The sequence below is a fragment of the Electrophorus electricus genome, chromosome 3 (assembly GCF_041902795.1).
Source record: "Electrophorus electricus isolate QZ-2024a chromosome 3, ASM4190279v1, whole genome shotgun sequence".
In the NCBI taxonomy this organism is placed as follows: domain Eukaryota; kingdom Metazoa; phylum Chordata; class Actinopteri; order Gymnotiformes; family Gymnotidae; genus Electrophorus; species Electrophorus electricus.
The window spans coordinates 2835418-2848241 of NC_137499.1; the positions used below are offsets into that span (position 1 = coordinate 2835418).

At 40.1% G+C, this 12824-nt stretch overlaps 1 protein-coding gene across 7 annotated transcripts in view; it reads right to left on the minus strand.

Annotated features, from left to right (window-relative positions):
• Positions 1-12117, minus strand: part of tead1b (TEA domain family member 1b) — a 54408-nt gene extending 42291 nt beyond the window's left edge. For 2 of the 7 annotated variants that reach the window (XM_081709641.1, XM_081709642.1), the window contains exons 1-2: positions 7959-8169; positions 7383-7504 (exon numbers count right to left, since the gene is read on the minus strand). The gene's annotated coding sequence lies outside the window, so the exon portion shown is untranslated. Of the gene's footprint in view, positions 1-7382; positions 7505-7958 lie in introns of all 7 variants that reach the window. The other 5 variants (XM_081709644.1, XM_081709639.1, XM_035529230.2 and 2 more) reach the window with 5 other exon arrangements.
• Positions 12118-12824: the final 707 nt, after the last annotated feature.

Here is a 12824-nt window from a genome sequence, read left to right on the forward strand (position 1 = left end):
CACACACACACACACACACACACATTAATAAACCTTAAGTGACACATGTAACTAATATAATATTAATTTGATCTATTAAACATAAAATGTATGATTAATCTATTAAACTGTTTACAATCATTTGGATTGCTATACTGAATAACATAAAAACTTTTAGTATTTAGTATTTTAAGGGAGTATAGAACAAACAATCATTTAATCTAAATAATCAAAAGACATTTCAATTGTGCTACTTCAGAATATGTTCCATTGTATCTTCACCAAAACCTTTACGCTAAGACTCTTCTTTTTCGCTCTCTTTGTTTTATAGCTTTGACCAGTGTTGCCAAAACATGTTCTTGTCTAGGTCTGTAACTTACAATGAAGTAGTGTATACAAAAAAAAAAAAAATCCAAATCATTGCGTGTGGATTCTTAGTAACTACATGTGGTGTTGAATCAGCATGGCAGTGTTTACAAAGCTGAGACTGCATTCTAGCAAGAGTTCATACTCACTGAGGATGCACACTCTGCATACTAATGCTCTGAGCCAACCTCCAGTCTCTCTCTCTCGCCACTGAATCCAGGCCAGCTCTGGGGTGGGGGGCTGTTGAGGAGAGTCTGCCTGAACTCGGGCAGCCATGACAACAGCGTAGCGGCCATTAATGAAAGGCCTGCTCGGGATTTATTGCGACGAAGGAGCAGGGACCACGGTGCCACGGAGCCGGGACGCTCAACGTTTGAATACCGACCACAAATTATGGACAGTTTCAGTAAATGAAGTGACTGAGTGTCTTTGTTCCACGTGCGTACATCTTCCCATTGCTAGCTGGGAGCTAACCACTACCATGGCCATGGCCAGCTCTGGGAAAGGAAGTTATTGAGTCCTGGATTTCCTGCTTTCAGCTGCGGCCAAGAACTCTGAGGTTTATGGCAGCTCCAGGAACTGACTCATCTAATGATTCATGGATTAGATATTGCTTTTCATGTGTGTCTGGTCAGAGTATAGTTTGCTTAAACACAAACCTAGGAAATGCAACCTTTTAAGGTGGAGAGAATACCACAAAAAAAAAAAACCAAGAACACTGCACAACATAACAATGCCACATCTTCATGTGAATGTTTTTTTTCTATAAGTGGTTAGGAACCCATTTGTATTAAAAACATTAATATGTTCCTTAAAAATCTAAGAGTGAGACTTCCATCTGGCTTCAGTTACAAGGCCAACAGTGCTGGAACAGCAGTGTTTAAAAGTGGTAGCGCTCTACATCTTAAAACGTGTTTTAAAGTGGTAGATCTGCCTTCAGATGGACTTTATAACCTTTTCATATTCTCACATTCAGATATTTTATGAAAAATTCCTTCGGAAGTCATTTAAAAATTCCTTAAATAAGCAAGAAAATAAAATGTACTGTTGAGCAAATTAGGTCAAGTAAGTGATATTAGTCGTTTGATGGACAAATATATGTGAAGCAGCATCAAGCACGTTAACCTTAACCTTTTAAACTTAAAAGAACTGTGGGTGGTACCTGACGTACATTCCTCACTGTCGTAACTACATACCATATTACTGCATAACTCATAGTAGTCACTGATCAATATGCCCTAACATTAAGAAGTGAATAATAAGCCTGGCGTGTAGGAGGATAACTGTGTTTAAGAGCAAAAAAAAGTTAATACAAATTTCCAAAAAGAGAGGGAGTATAAGGTAGTGAAGGCCAAAGGGGCACTCTGGGATTTGTAGTCATTTTACAGCTCCTGTTCTGAAGCACATCGCTGTTGACGTCAGTGATCTGGCACAAGTTTCTGCTTTGGGTGGAGGTCTAGCTGCATTAAGGGTTTTGGAAGAACCAGTGAGCAGAAGGCCACTCTCCCAAATTCCTATCATCACACAGCTCTCCTCGGATCGTTTACGAACAGATAACGGGCGGACACAGGCCTGTGACACACTCTGTGAACATCAGGGAGCTGGCGTGTAACAAGGTGGTCACGGATCATGCAGGCACCAAGGACCCACGTTCCATACATTAGTAAATGAGAGAGATAAAACATCTTTCATTCCTGAGCCTTACAAATAAACTATTAAATGAAACATATGTTTAGTAATAAATAAATAATAACAAATAATTAATCAACCCTATACTGTACCACATCAGTTCTCAGTTCTAATGAGCTGTGTGTTCATTTAACCTGAAGACATACAGTGCAAACCAATAACAGACAATTTGTAGCCCTTCAATGCAACATATGACAAAACAAATGTCATATGCTATTTGCATTTCTGTGACAACGTGTGCAGAGTAAAGTCTTGGTAAATTAACAGAAAATCGAACTATAGAATGACCCCTACCATGCTATATTCTCAACCAAACTGCACAAAGTACTACACTTCGAATCCCCAAGGTTTAATCCTTACTATTAACTGCGTAACTCATTAAGTCATCTTAATCAGTGTTTGGTACTGTTTAGCGCTCTATTAAGCTAAATAATGAACATTCATTTGCGTAATGGGGAAGGGCTCTCGCCACTTACTGCAAATCAAATCTGTACAAACTTCTGACCTTGGCAACCAGTCCAGAAAATAACTCTATTGATGGTGGACGTTCTCCGTGTTTCAGACTAACGCCGGCAGGCAACACATCTCTAGGAATGCGCTGCCGCTTCTGTACGTGTGACCTGAACAACTTCTACATTAACAGCACACTTTAACCCACACGGCCTACAAAGGCATTTGAATGCAACAAAAGATTGTTAGATTAGCTTTAAGATGATCTTAACAGCGTAAAAAGATTGAAAAGGAACCCAGGCTGATTGATTTTCCCACAAGCACCACAGGAAAATTAGCTCCGGAGTATAACTTAGGAGTGAAGAAAAGGCAAAGCTTTTAATCATGTCTAATAATCAGAATTCATATCAGTTAAATTCCTTGCACAAATGCCAGCCCTGAAAGTATCAGTAATTAATTAATAGTGAAAACATACATTAATGTGCTTTAAAAATGAAACTCAGTTCCAGCATTTGGTACAAAGATCCTCAGTTCTAGTTCAGCTCCTGCATTTGAAAGAGAATCACACCAAGGCGGTTTTGGTCTCAAGTTAAACTGTGATTTTAAAAGGCGTTGCAGCACAGATGAGAGGACAAACCAGTCTCCCCAGCCGCGTATCCAAATTCCGTTCTACATGAGACACCCAAGTCCCTTAAACGTATAGTTAATAGAGCAGAACGGACAGCGCTACAGGGGACAGCTCTTGAAAAAACAATATGCAGTGTCTATTGTAGCAGACCCTCTGTCAAAATATAGGGTCTGTGTGCGATGATTTAATTTCACTGTTAAAATCACATCACAAAATGCACGATCAATCAACGTCAAACATTATCTTAGTGTCGATAAATCATTTTAAACCAAAATCAGAAACACAAAAACAATTCAAACAACCAGCTTTAGGAAAGGGTTAATAATACTTAGGGATGTGTAAAACTGCTTTTGATCAGTTCAGCCCTTTATTTATACCAGCTGGTTTCATTGCTGGAAGAATGTGAAAAAGAACAGGAATAGCTCTCAGTAAAGCATAACAATTCCACCATACCCTGCATAGCTTTACTCCAGCAAAATATAATATGCAAGACAGTGGGGGAATTCCAAACTAATAAACCCATAATTATGCTGATTTACCATCAGTATCTTCCACAGTCTCCTCAAAATGGATAATATTTTCCATCCTTTTATTTCTTATTTTTACTCACTGATCTTTCTGAATCCTGTTTGGCCACAGATCGAGTCTAATAGGAAATGATGTCGAGGGCGAATCAAAGAGACAGGACGTGGCTGTTTGTGTTGGGCTCTGTCCCGGCAGAGTTTAGCAGTTCAAGTTGCCCTGTGACCGCAGGCGGGAGAAGAGTGAGTTAGCTGCTGCTAAAAGTGGCAAGGATGCTCTTGTGTGGTTTATGCATATCTGTTGATGTCTTGTTGAGGTAAACCCCTATCTCATAGCATATTGCCATTAGGAACCTATTTTCTTCCATGCTGCTAGCTAAGTGGATATAAATCATTTAAAGTCAATAAAAGCATCACCACAGAAGAAAAAGTAAAACAAGAACAGCTAAAATTCTATTCACATGCCTTGATGCTCATTCCATTCAAAGCACCTGGTGTTAATTTAAATTTAATTTATCAGTGCAGTTAGCTTACTTTAAAACTTCCATATGGTAATACAGAACTGGAATCATGCATGATAGTGTTTAAGGTGTAGTAATCAAATACGTCAGTGCTAGTAATCAAGCTAAAAGATGTAGCACAGTCAGTGATATTAAGGTTAATGGTCCTTTAATTCTGTAAAATTTTATCTCAAGAATATGCAATTATGGACCCTGAGTTGTTTGCATTATTCAAATTCCGGGAACAGATGCTTTGCGTTACAGTGGCAGGATTTTCAGCAAAGAATGAAAAATGTTAACAGTATAAATGAAGTGATGTCTAACATGAAATATAAAAAACAAAAAACTTCCATTTATATCAAATAAGCCTGTTGCTTGCAATGTACAGAAACCGCTCGTGTGCAGGTCTTCAGTTTATTCGGAGACAGCCCAACCAACCCTTTACTGAAGACAAACCCATGTTGAGCTACAAACAGTTGGCAACTGAAATATGAAGCATATCAAAATGCCATTGATAAGTCAAGTGAGCAGATATCTTATCTGAAGCATACGGGAGCCATATGGTGGCATGGTCACTGCCGCCTGTTGCTGGCATAACAATGGCCTGGCCTAGACAGCCTGCCACAGACGCAGATTGACAAATGGCCGTTAGCCTGCATCTTCAGAGCGGTGAATGCAAGAGCAAACGTTCATATTTGCATTTTTTACCCCTTACAGGTGCAGAAGGGGACCAAACCAGATGTCAACTCATACGTGGTGCTGTTTGCTTTCTGCAGTTCAACAGCCTCACTCACACACACACACACACACACACACACACACACACACACACAAAATTAAACATACATATGCGCACACACAAATGCGCGCACGCACACACACACACACACACACACACACCCTCCTCCCTGGCTCAGCAACAGTAAAGACAATAGGGTCTCTCTGTGTTCTCCCATTCCCCCACAATCCTCCATTCCCAGAGGTAACCCAATCCACTATGTCTGAGCAAGGCACCTATTCTCTTCCCATTTCACAACTGAAAGGCTGCATTCTCCCCCTCTTCCACCATGCTGATGAGCACCACTCAAATACAAAGCATGGAAATTAATGTCTGTGTGTATTTTAACCCACTAGTTTAGATTTATCATTAAAGCTTTAAAATGTCAGGATATTGAATATACAGAGGCTTTGTCTGCATGTGATTAAGTCTTCATTATTATAATTAAGAAATCAGTTATCCCCCACCCCTACTGTTCTGTTTACTTGTTTTTGTTTTGTTTTGTTTGTTACTATTCGTGCATGTTGTATGCTTTTAATCAACAGCAGAGATATCACATACAGATAAAATATCTTTAAAACCACGAGCAAATTTAACTGATTCTTACCACTGTACAGAACATCAGAACATACACAGAGCCTGCAGTGAAATAAGATACAATATATGGCCTATATATTAGAACTATATGAGCTTGTTGCCTGGAGCTATAGAGTACCTGTCACTCAGGTAAATAATAATCTACAAAACATACATTTATAACCATGAATCACCCATATGTATGCAAGCGTAAATCAAACCTGAACGGTCAGGTGCTGCCTTTCCCATCAAGGGAAAGAAGGTGCTACCCTTTTTACAGAATTCATCCTTTTTACAGAATTCAAGTCAAAACACTCATTTTGTTTTATTATTTGTGTATTTAACCCGTTTAAGGATGTACAGCTTATATGTTTCTGCAAAGACAGAATCTCTTTCACATACTTTTCGATCAGTCAGCTGGAAAGATATCTGCAAATCAAAAATTCATTGACCCTCGTCTGTAAACACTGAGTAAAGACTAGGGTCAGCATGACCCAGTGTCCTGTTCTCATAGCTGAAAACGCTACACACTCTCAAATCGAACAGGTCCACTCATTGCATAAGACGAAAACAGAGCACCTATTGCTACCCTCATTTTGCCGTCACAAGCAGATTTACTTCTCAACATTGTGACATGTCAGGGGTTAAGTCTGATAGAAGTCAATCTGTTTACTGTAGTAAATGATAATGGCCCAGTTAGAGGAAACAAACAACACATTGTGTCTTGCTGGCCCCCTTAAAAAAGAAGGCCACAGTGAAATATAAGACAATAATTAACTGCAAGAAAGGAGGTCTATTCCCAAATCGCACAATAGTGGAACTTGTTTTCAGCCAATGTAAAGCATTAGAGAGAAATCTTAAAAAGTAGAAATTCAATTTCGAAATTTTTCTAATAAAAAAGTTAAAAAGTCAAGTGTGGTCTTAGTAAACATTAAAATGTTGCTGAAACGCTTACGCAGCCTAATTTCGGAGTTTTACCAATTACCCTAGTTAACAGTACTTCATACCAAAAATGAGAGTACAAAGCAAAGCACTGGCAACACAAACCAAGAGCAGAGACTCCAGAGCAGACATGTGCGGGCCTCCCGAAGGTCTGCGCTCTGCAGCGAGCCAGCCCGCTCAGTACAGCCGCTTCTTCACACGAATATAAGCGTGTAATAGGCCAAGTGTGGAAACGCACCATCCTCCAACATCACATGTCCTGCCCGGTAAAGCTCGTCTCACTCTGACACTCTTTCTCCTGAGTTAGCTGGACTAAACATTAGCACGCTGATACAGAGCGTCTGCTATGCTATGTCACTCTTTTTTCAAACCCGTAATATTCATCCATATATTTAAACATCAAAAATCAGTGTTAATCCTGTTGCTCTCATTCTTCTGAGGAACAGTAAAGCCAGCACCCTGATCTTTGACATTACTCCTCCATAAGAACAAGGCGGGCAATTCCAACAAAGGAAATGACTAAAGGCTGAACGCTTATTCCTTACTGGGAAAAAAAAAAAAGAAAGAAAAAACAGAACGCACACACAAAAAAAAACATTTCTTGGGGTCATGGCGAAATTTTAAACAAGTCACTAATACTGCTGAATAAAGCAAGCAAACGAGCCTGGCATTACTGTAAGGTTGGATGTACACAGAAATAGGCTAAAGCTAGCCTTCAAATGCAACAGACTGTCAATAGAAGTTCGAGTGCTTCTATGAAGTTGGTAAAAGCGCCTAGTGAAGGCTATCTTACACGGCCAAAGATTACCAACGTGTGGCTTTTAAAACGAATCTTACCCAACTGTACGATTTCGATTACATTTAAGACACGCTCACTTTGAAACAACGCAAAAGGAATGCAAGCTATTCAACAAGACTAAAAAAAAAAAAAGAAAAAGGGATAATGTACTTACGGTGAGGATTTTAACAGCAGACGAAAAAGCCAAAGAGCCGAGAGCAACAAGTCTCTCTGCACTATATTTCTGCACCACTTGGACAATGTTCCAGTGAAATCTGCAACTCCCGGCAGAAGGAACTATGGAGGAGAAAACAGCAACATTTGTATCCGTCATCTTGTCCAAAATTCTCACTTATGCAATAATTTACATCCAAATGTTTCCGAAACGACAAGCCATGTTTCTTGTATAAGTCTATGGAGTTTACAGCAGAGCAGAAGCGTGCAAGGTCGGGCTTCTATACAAAAATGTAAAAAATGTCAAAGATTTTCGTGCTATGTCAGATGGTTAGAGCACTGAGTCAGTGGACAAAGTGAAAGCAGTGCGCCCTGTTGCAACAGCGTCGAACAACACTGGAGCGGCCAACTAAACCCGTGAAAAGCCACTTTCAACCCGTCCTTTCTTCTTCTGTGGCTCTTACAAGTAATACAAATGTGATCACTGTGTTATTTTTTCGTAAAGTACAACATAATTTATAAAATTACTGACAAAAAACATTTTCCATATCACTAGGCTTATTACCTTTAAACTTACCTTAACGTCCGTTATTGATAGAATTTTTTAGGCTCGCCCTTTCTGATTTTCTAATGTGGGTTTTGCAAACTGTGTAAAGTTATTCTTGTGTTTCGGGGTCAGCCGGGAATGTGAACGTGAATCGCCGACGCACCGATAGAGATGTGAAGAATGCTCGGAATGAGAGCAGGAATGAAATGAACGCGAGCGTCGAGTTCGCACTAGGGCGGAGCGAGGGTGGCGTCATCCCAACCTCGACAGTCCGCCATGGGAAGGAGGGACCAGGTCCGTGAGGATGACTTCACAGGACACGTCCAAAGGATCATCCAATGGGAGAAAGCCCAAGACTGTTCACTGCTTTTTACTTATCAAATGAATGAAAATTACACTTTAACTTTATTAACCTCTCAAGAAGAGACGTATGAATAAACGGATCCAGTACGCGGCGTTTACAGCCTGCTTACCTGACCGCTTAGCCAATTTTATAAGCATGCGAAATGATATGAAAGCTGTACTTTAAGAAGCTAACACAGTGATGAAAAGCTGGCCCACTTTAAGTTAGCAGTAAAAACATCACTAAATATTTGTGATTATTTAATGTCTTAAGGTGAACTGTTGACACCCTTTCATAGTGAAAACATTCATATCATTTCACCAGATTTACTCACACAGGTGAAAATGGATTTTGTCAACTGTTTCCAGTTCCCATTCATACATTTCTAATCATTTAGTATAGATTTTCCTATTGAAAAAAAACAAAAACAAACAAACAAACAAACAAAAGTGCAGTTATAGGAAAGACAGTAACTTCCTGCCATCTGCATGCTTTTATACAGGTCTGTGATATCAGCCATGTCTGGTCGTGTCTGTACAAGTGTCCCATTTCTGACACCACTGCCCCACAGTGCATAAGAAATACATTAAAGCCACAGTTCTTCATTACAAGCCACCAGTTTATACATGTTGAAAACAGCTAATGAGTTTCAGGGTCAAGGAGTCCACCACGAATTAGAAAACTCCACCTGAGGACTCCCTTGGTGCAGATCTATTACTAATAAGTGATGAGTCTTGTTTAATGATTCTATAAGTGCATTAGTCTCCTCTTGAACCTTCTTCTGTTTCTGCAGCATTGATGATGAGTCTACTTTCCAAAGCCAGGTTATCTTATCACCAGTTCTTCTCTTGTAAGTGGCATCTGTTTCTTCTGTACCAAACTACTATGCATCAAAGGGGGAGGGGAGCTTATCTATGTAAATGTCATATGTCCTGCAAGAACCTGCACCCCCCCCCCCCCCCCCACACACACACACACACAAGCAGAAGTGAATCCTTAACACCTCCATACAGCCCTGATTCATCCGCCGTCATGGGTCATCTGCTGAAAGGCTTTCACAAGCTTCTTGTTAAACATTAGCTCAGTGTATCCAGGAAGTCTTTGCGCAGTATCTCTGCATAATAGCACAATGTAAACGGCTTCATAGCCTCACACCACAGCCTGTTTTCATCGGACGGGAGGCGCCTGAGGTAGATTGGATCCAGTGAGAGGGACCATATGAAAACCTCCCAGTGCCTATGAACTCAAGTGGAAATGCAGTTTGCAAGGAATGAAGCAATACGAAATGGCTGCAGTTAAATGTGGCAGGCGCACGTCTCTGTACTGCCATCTTCACCTTTCAACATAATACCCTTACAAGGTTGCATTTATTTAGAAACTTTGGGCACTACATAAAATTCTTCCAAAAGGCAAAGAAAAATAAAAAAAAATATCGAAGATATTCGTACTAAATACACTTTTTTACACTTTGCAAAAAAGTCAACGATGGAACCTGAGCCATTTCTGGAATAAAATGTTATAGAGTAGTTTAGGGTTTTCATGACATCTCAGTGGAGGTGCACACTGATACAATGATAAAGTAGTCAATCACTGAAAGCAATAAACCCTCCACATTCATCCACCATTCTGTATTTTGATTCAATCGATTTCATAAAATGTCAATTTCATGCAGCAATATTTTCACAGGCAAGCCTCAGGCTTCACATACTGTTTGGTGCTATTTGACATGGTTTGACATATTATAAACAATATCGTAACATACACCACGACGTTGCTGGTCTCTTACTTTATATCACATATTGTCATTAGAACGCACAGGAAAAATATCTAAAAAGACTGTTTTATATGATTATTCCATTGTTGAATACACATTACAAAGTATGTGGTCCTGATGACAAAGGCAGACAACAGGGGAAAAAATAAATAAAGTTGGAATCAAATCTATGATGACAGTCTTCTTTGTAGAAGCTTGTTTCAAAAGGCACCATCCTAAGGCTTTAAATACACAGCAGAACAAGAGGTGAGTGATGAGAGCAACCTCATGTTACTTACACACACGCGCACACACACAGGTGCACACACATACACAAATGACATGCACCATGATCACCTGGCTTAACACTGGGTGTGGCCTCAATACAAAGCAGGTAATGCAGGACAGAAACCTGAGAGGGACTCATGTTAGCGAAGTGTTTGGAAGGGTAGGGAACCTGCTAGCAAGGTGTTCTTGTGAGGAGTCCCCAGCCCCCAGGTGTGAAGAGGGTGTTAAACTGGAAAGTTTCAAAACAGAACACACACCATTCTAATTTGCACATGAGAGGGGACAATAGATTTAGGTCCTGAAGTTTAGTTAAATAAATAAACAATAAATAAGGAAATAAAGAAACAAATATGCATGCAGACAAGCACGATCTTAGGAAATGCATTTGAACAGAGACATGATCCTTTTTTTTCCATTTTAGATTTTAAAAAGCCTCATGGACCATTTACAGACACATGTACAGAGACCAGCTCTCACTCTCTGCTTTCACTAAGGGTCTTTTCCATGTCCATTATCAGCGGTGTAATCTGATGTGGACAGATACGGCCCCAAAGGCCTTGCGTGTGTGGGCTTTGAAGACTGGAGCGTGTCACTCTCTTCGCTGTAGGGGGCAGAGGTGAAGCATGGCGTTGGGGGAGGTGCACCCAGGGCCGCTTTAGTTCTCTGCTCCATCGTCGCCCAGTGACCTCTCCTAATCAGGGGCCTCTGTGAGGCCAGGTGCAGAGCAGGTCTGGCCATCGCATGCTGCCTGGCCTGCTCACACAGGCGCACTGATTGGCTTTAGGGAGAGATAAGAGCTGACTCAGCCAGAACCACTCACTCACTGATAAAAACACAGAGCTTCATTTCAATCAAAACTTTAATCGGGAGGGTGGGGAGCCACAACCAAAACCACCACAGGGGGTCCTTTCATCAGATTTAGATTCCCTTTCTGCTTCTCTGTAATGGTAATTACTTTGAAATTAAGTACTTCCAATCAAATTAAACACATGCATATGCACACACACACACACGCTCACAAACAAACAAAGCTGTAACTTTAGGGAGATAAAGAACATAGAGATGTTTAGCAATACATTTCTGATGTAGTTTTGTTTTGTCTACAACACATACTGAGTGTCTTAAGCATAAAGTACCTCTTTAAATGTTATGAGAAATGACACCAAGCATATACGTCGCCCTCTTGTGGTGAGTGGGAGGGGCTTTTTGAAGTGATTTTTTTTTTTTACATGAGTGAACTTTACTTTGTGAACTCTATGAACATCATCAACTATGCAAAGTCGTACACCTTTGGTTCCATTTAACGGATACTAAAGTCAAACATGCCTCGAGGAAAAAGCATCTCATTAAAATGTGCACATGAATATGTTTGGCATAGAAAAATACTGAACAGGATTCATCTACAAAACAGGAGGCAGGGTATTCACACTGTTACCTTAAACAAAGAATTCATTAGGGAAAAATGTTGATTAGATGCCTGACATTGTTGATGTTCCTCTCCACAGATCCTTTAATCACATTCCTCTGTTCAACATCTGAAAGATAAAAGGCTCAAATCTGGCACCAATGTGCTGGAGCAGTACAGTTAACAAAATTTAATTAAAGCTGATTGTAATATCTGGGCTGCATGTCTTTGAATTACAGTTGAAGGCTCAGTGCTAGGTCTTCTCTTTCCAATAACTATAAAATAATAAAGAGACAAGAAGAAACCACAGCTTTGTGACTTTGCAGCACAAACAGAAAATACAAGTGTTATTTCTAAAAATATATGTATTTTTCTTAGAAATCAGAATGAAACTGGGTTACTGAAGCCACCCATTGCTACATTTTACCCGAAAACCAGGAAGAGCAGTAGTCTCCAGGCAACAGGCGAGGTTTTTGATGTCCAAATGTTTGTGCACTAAATGTCTCTTTAATTCAATTCTGTAATGTAGTGTTTGAAGATATGGATCTCTGCTGCCTTTGATGCCTCCTGAGACTCAGAGGCATGTCACAGGAACGATCCCACACTACAGCCCTTCCTATAAATAAAGCTTACTTACTCCACTGCTACTGTTCCACTACCACAGGAGGGGAAGAGAAAGATCTGCTAGTCTGCAATGGGACAAATTGCACTAGTCAGCGCATGCTCAATTCTATTGCTGCAAGGCTGGCAGATGATGGAAAACTGCGGCTGGGAGCAGGTGCATCCTGCAGAACTCTTAAGGCACATTTAAATGGGTGGTACACTGGGGATTATGAGAAACCATGTACATTCGTATGCACACCTAGCGGATCTTTATATCACAACCTCTTCCTGCTTTTTCAATAGGACGTGAGTTCAAATATCAGCACACAGAGGTCTTTAATAACCACCATCTTATTCAAATTTTAAACTTTATTTTAAATATGCGATTGGTAAATAACATAATCTTTTCAGGAGTCAAACTGTTACCTATTCAGTAAATCAGAGCCTGGCAAAGGTATCTTATGGAGAGACAGACTTTGGCATAACAGATCCATTAAATGAGAT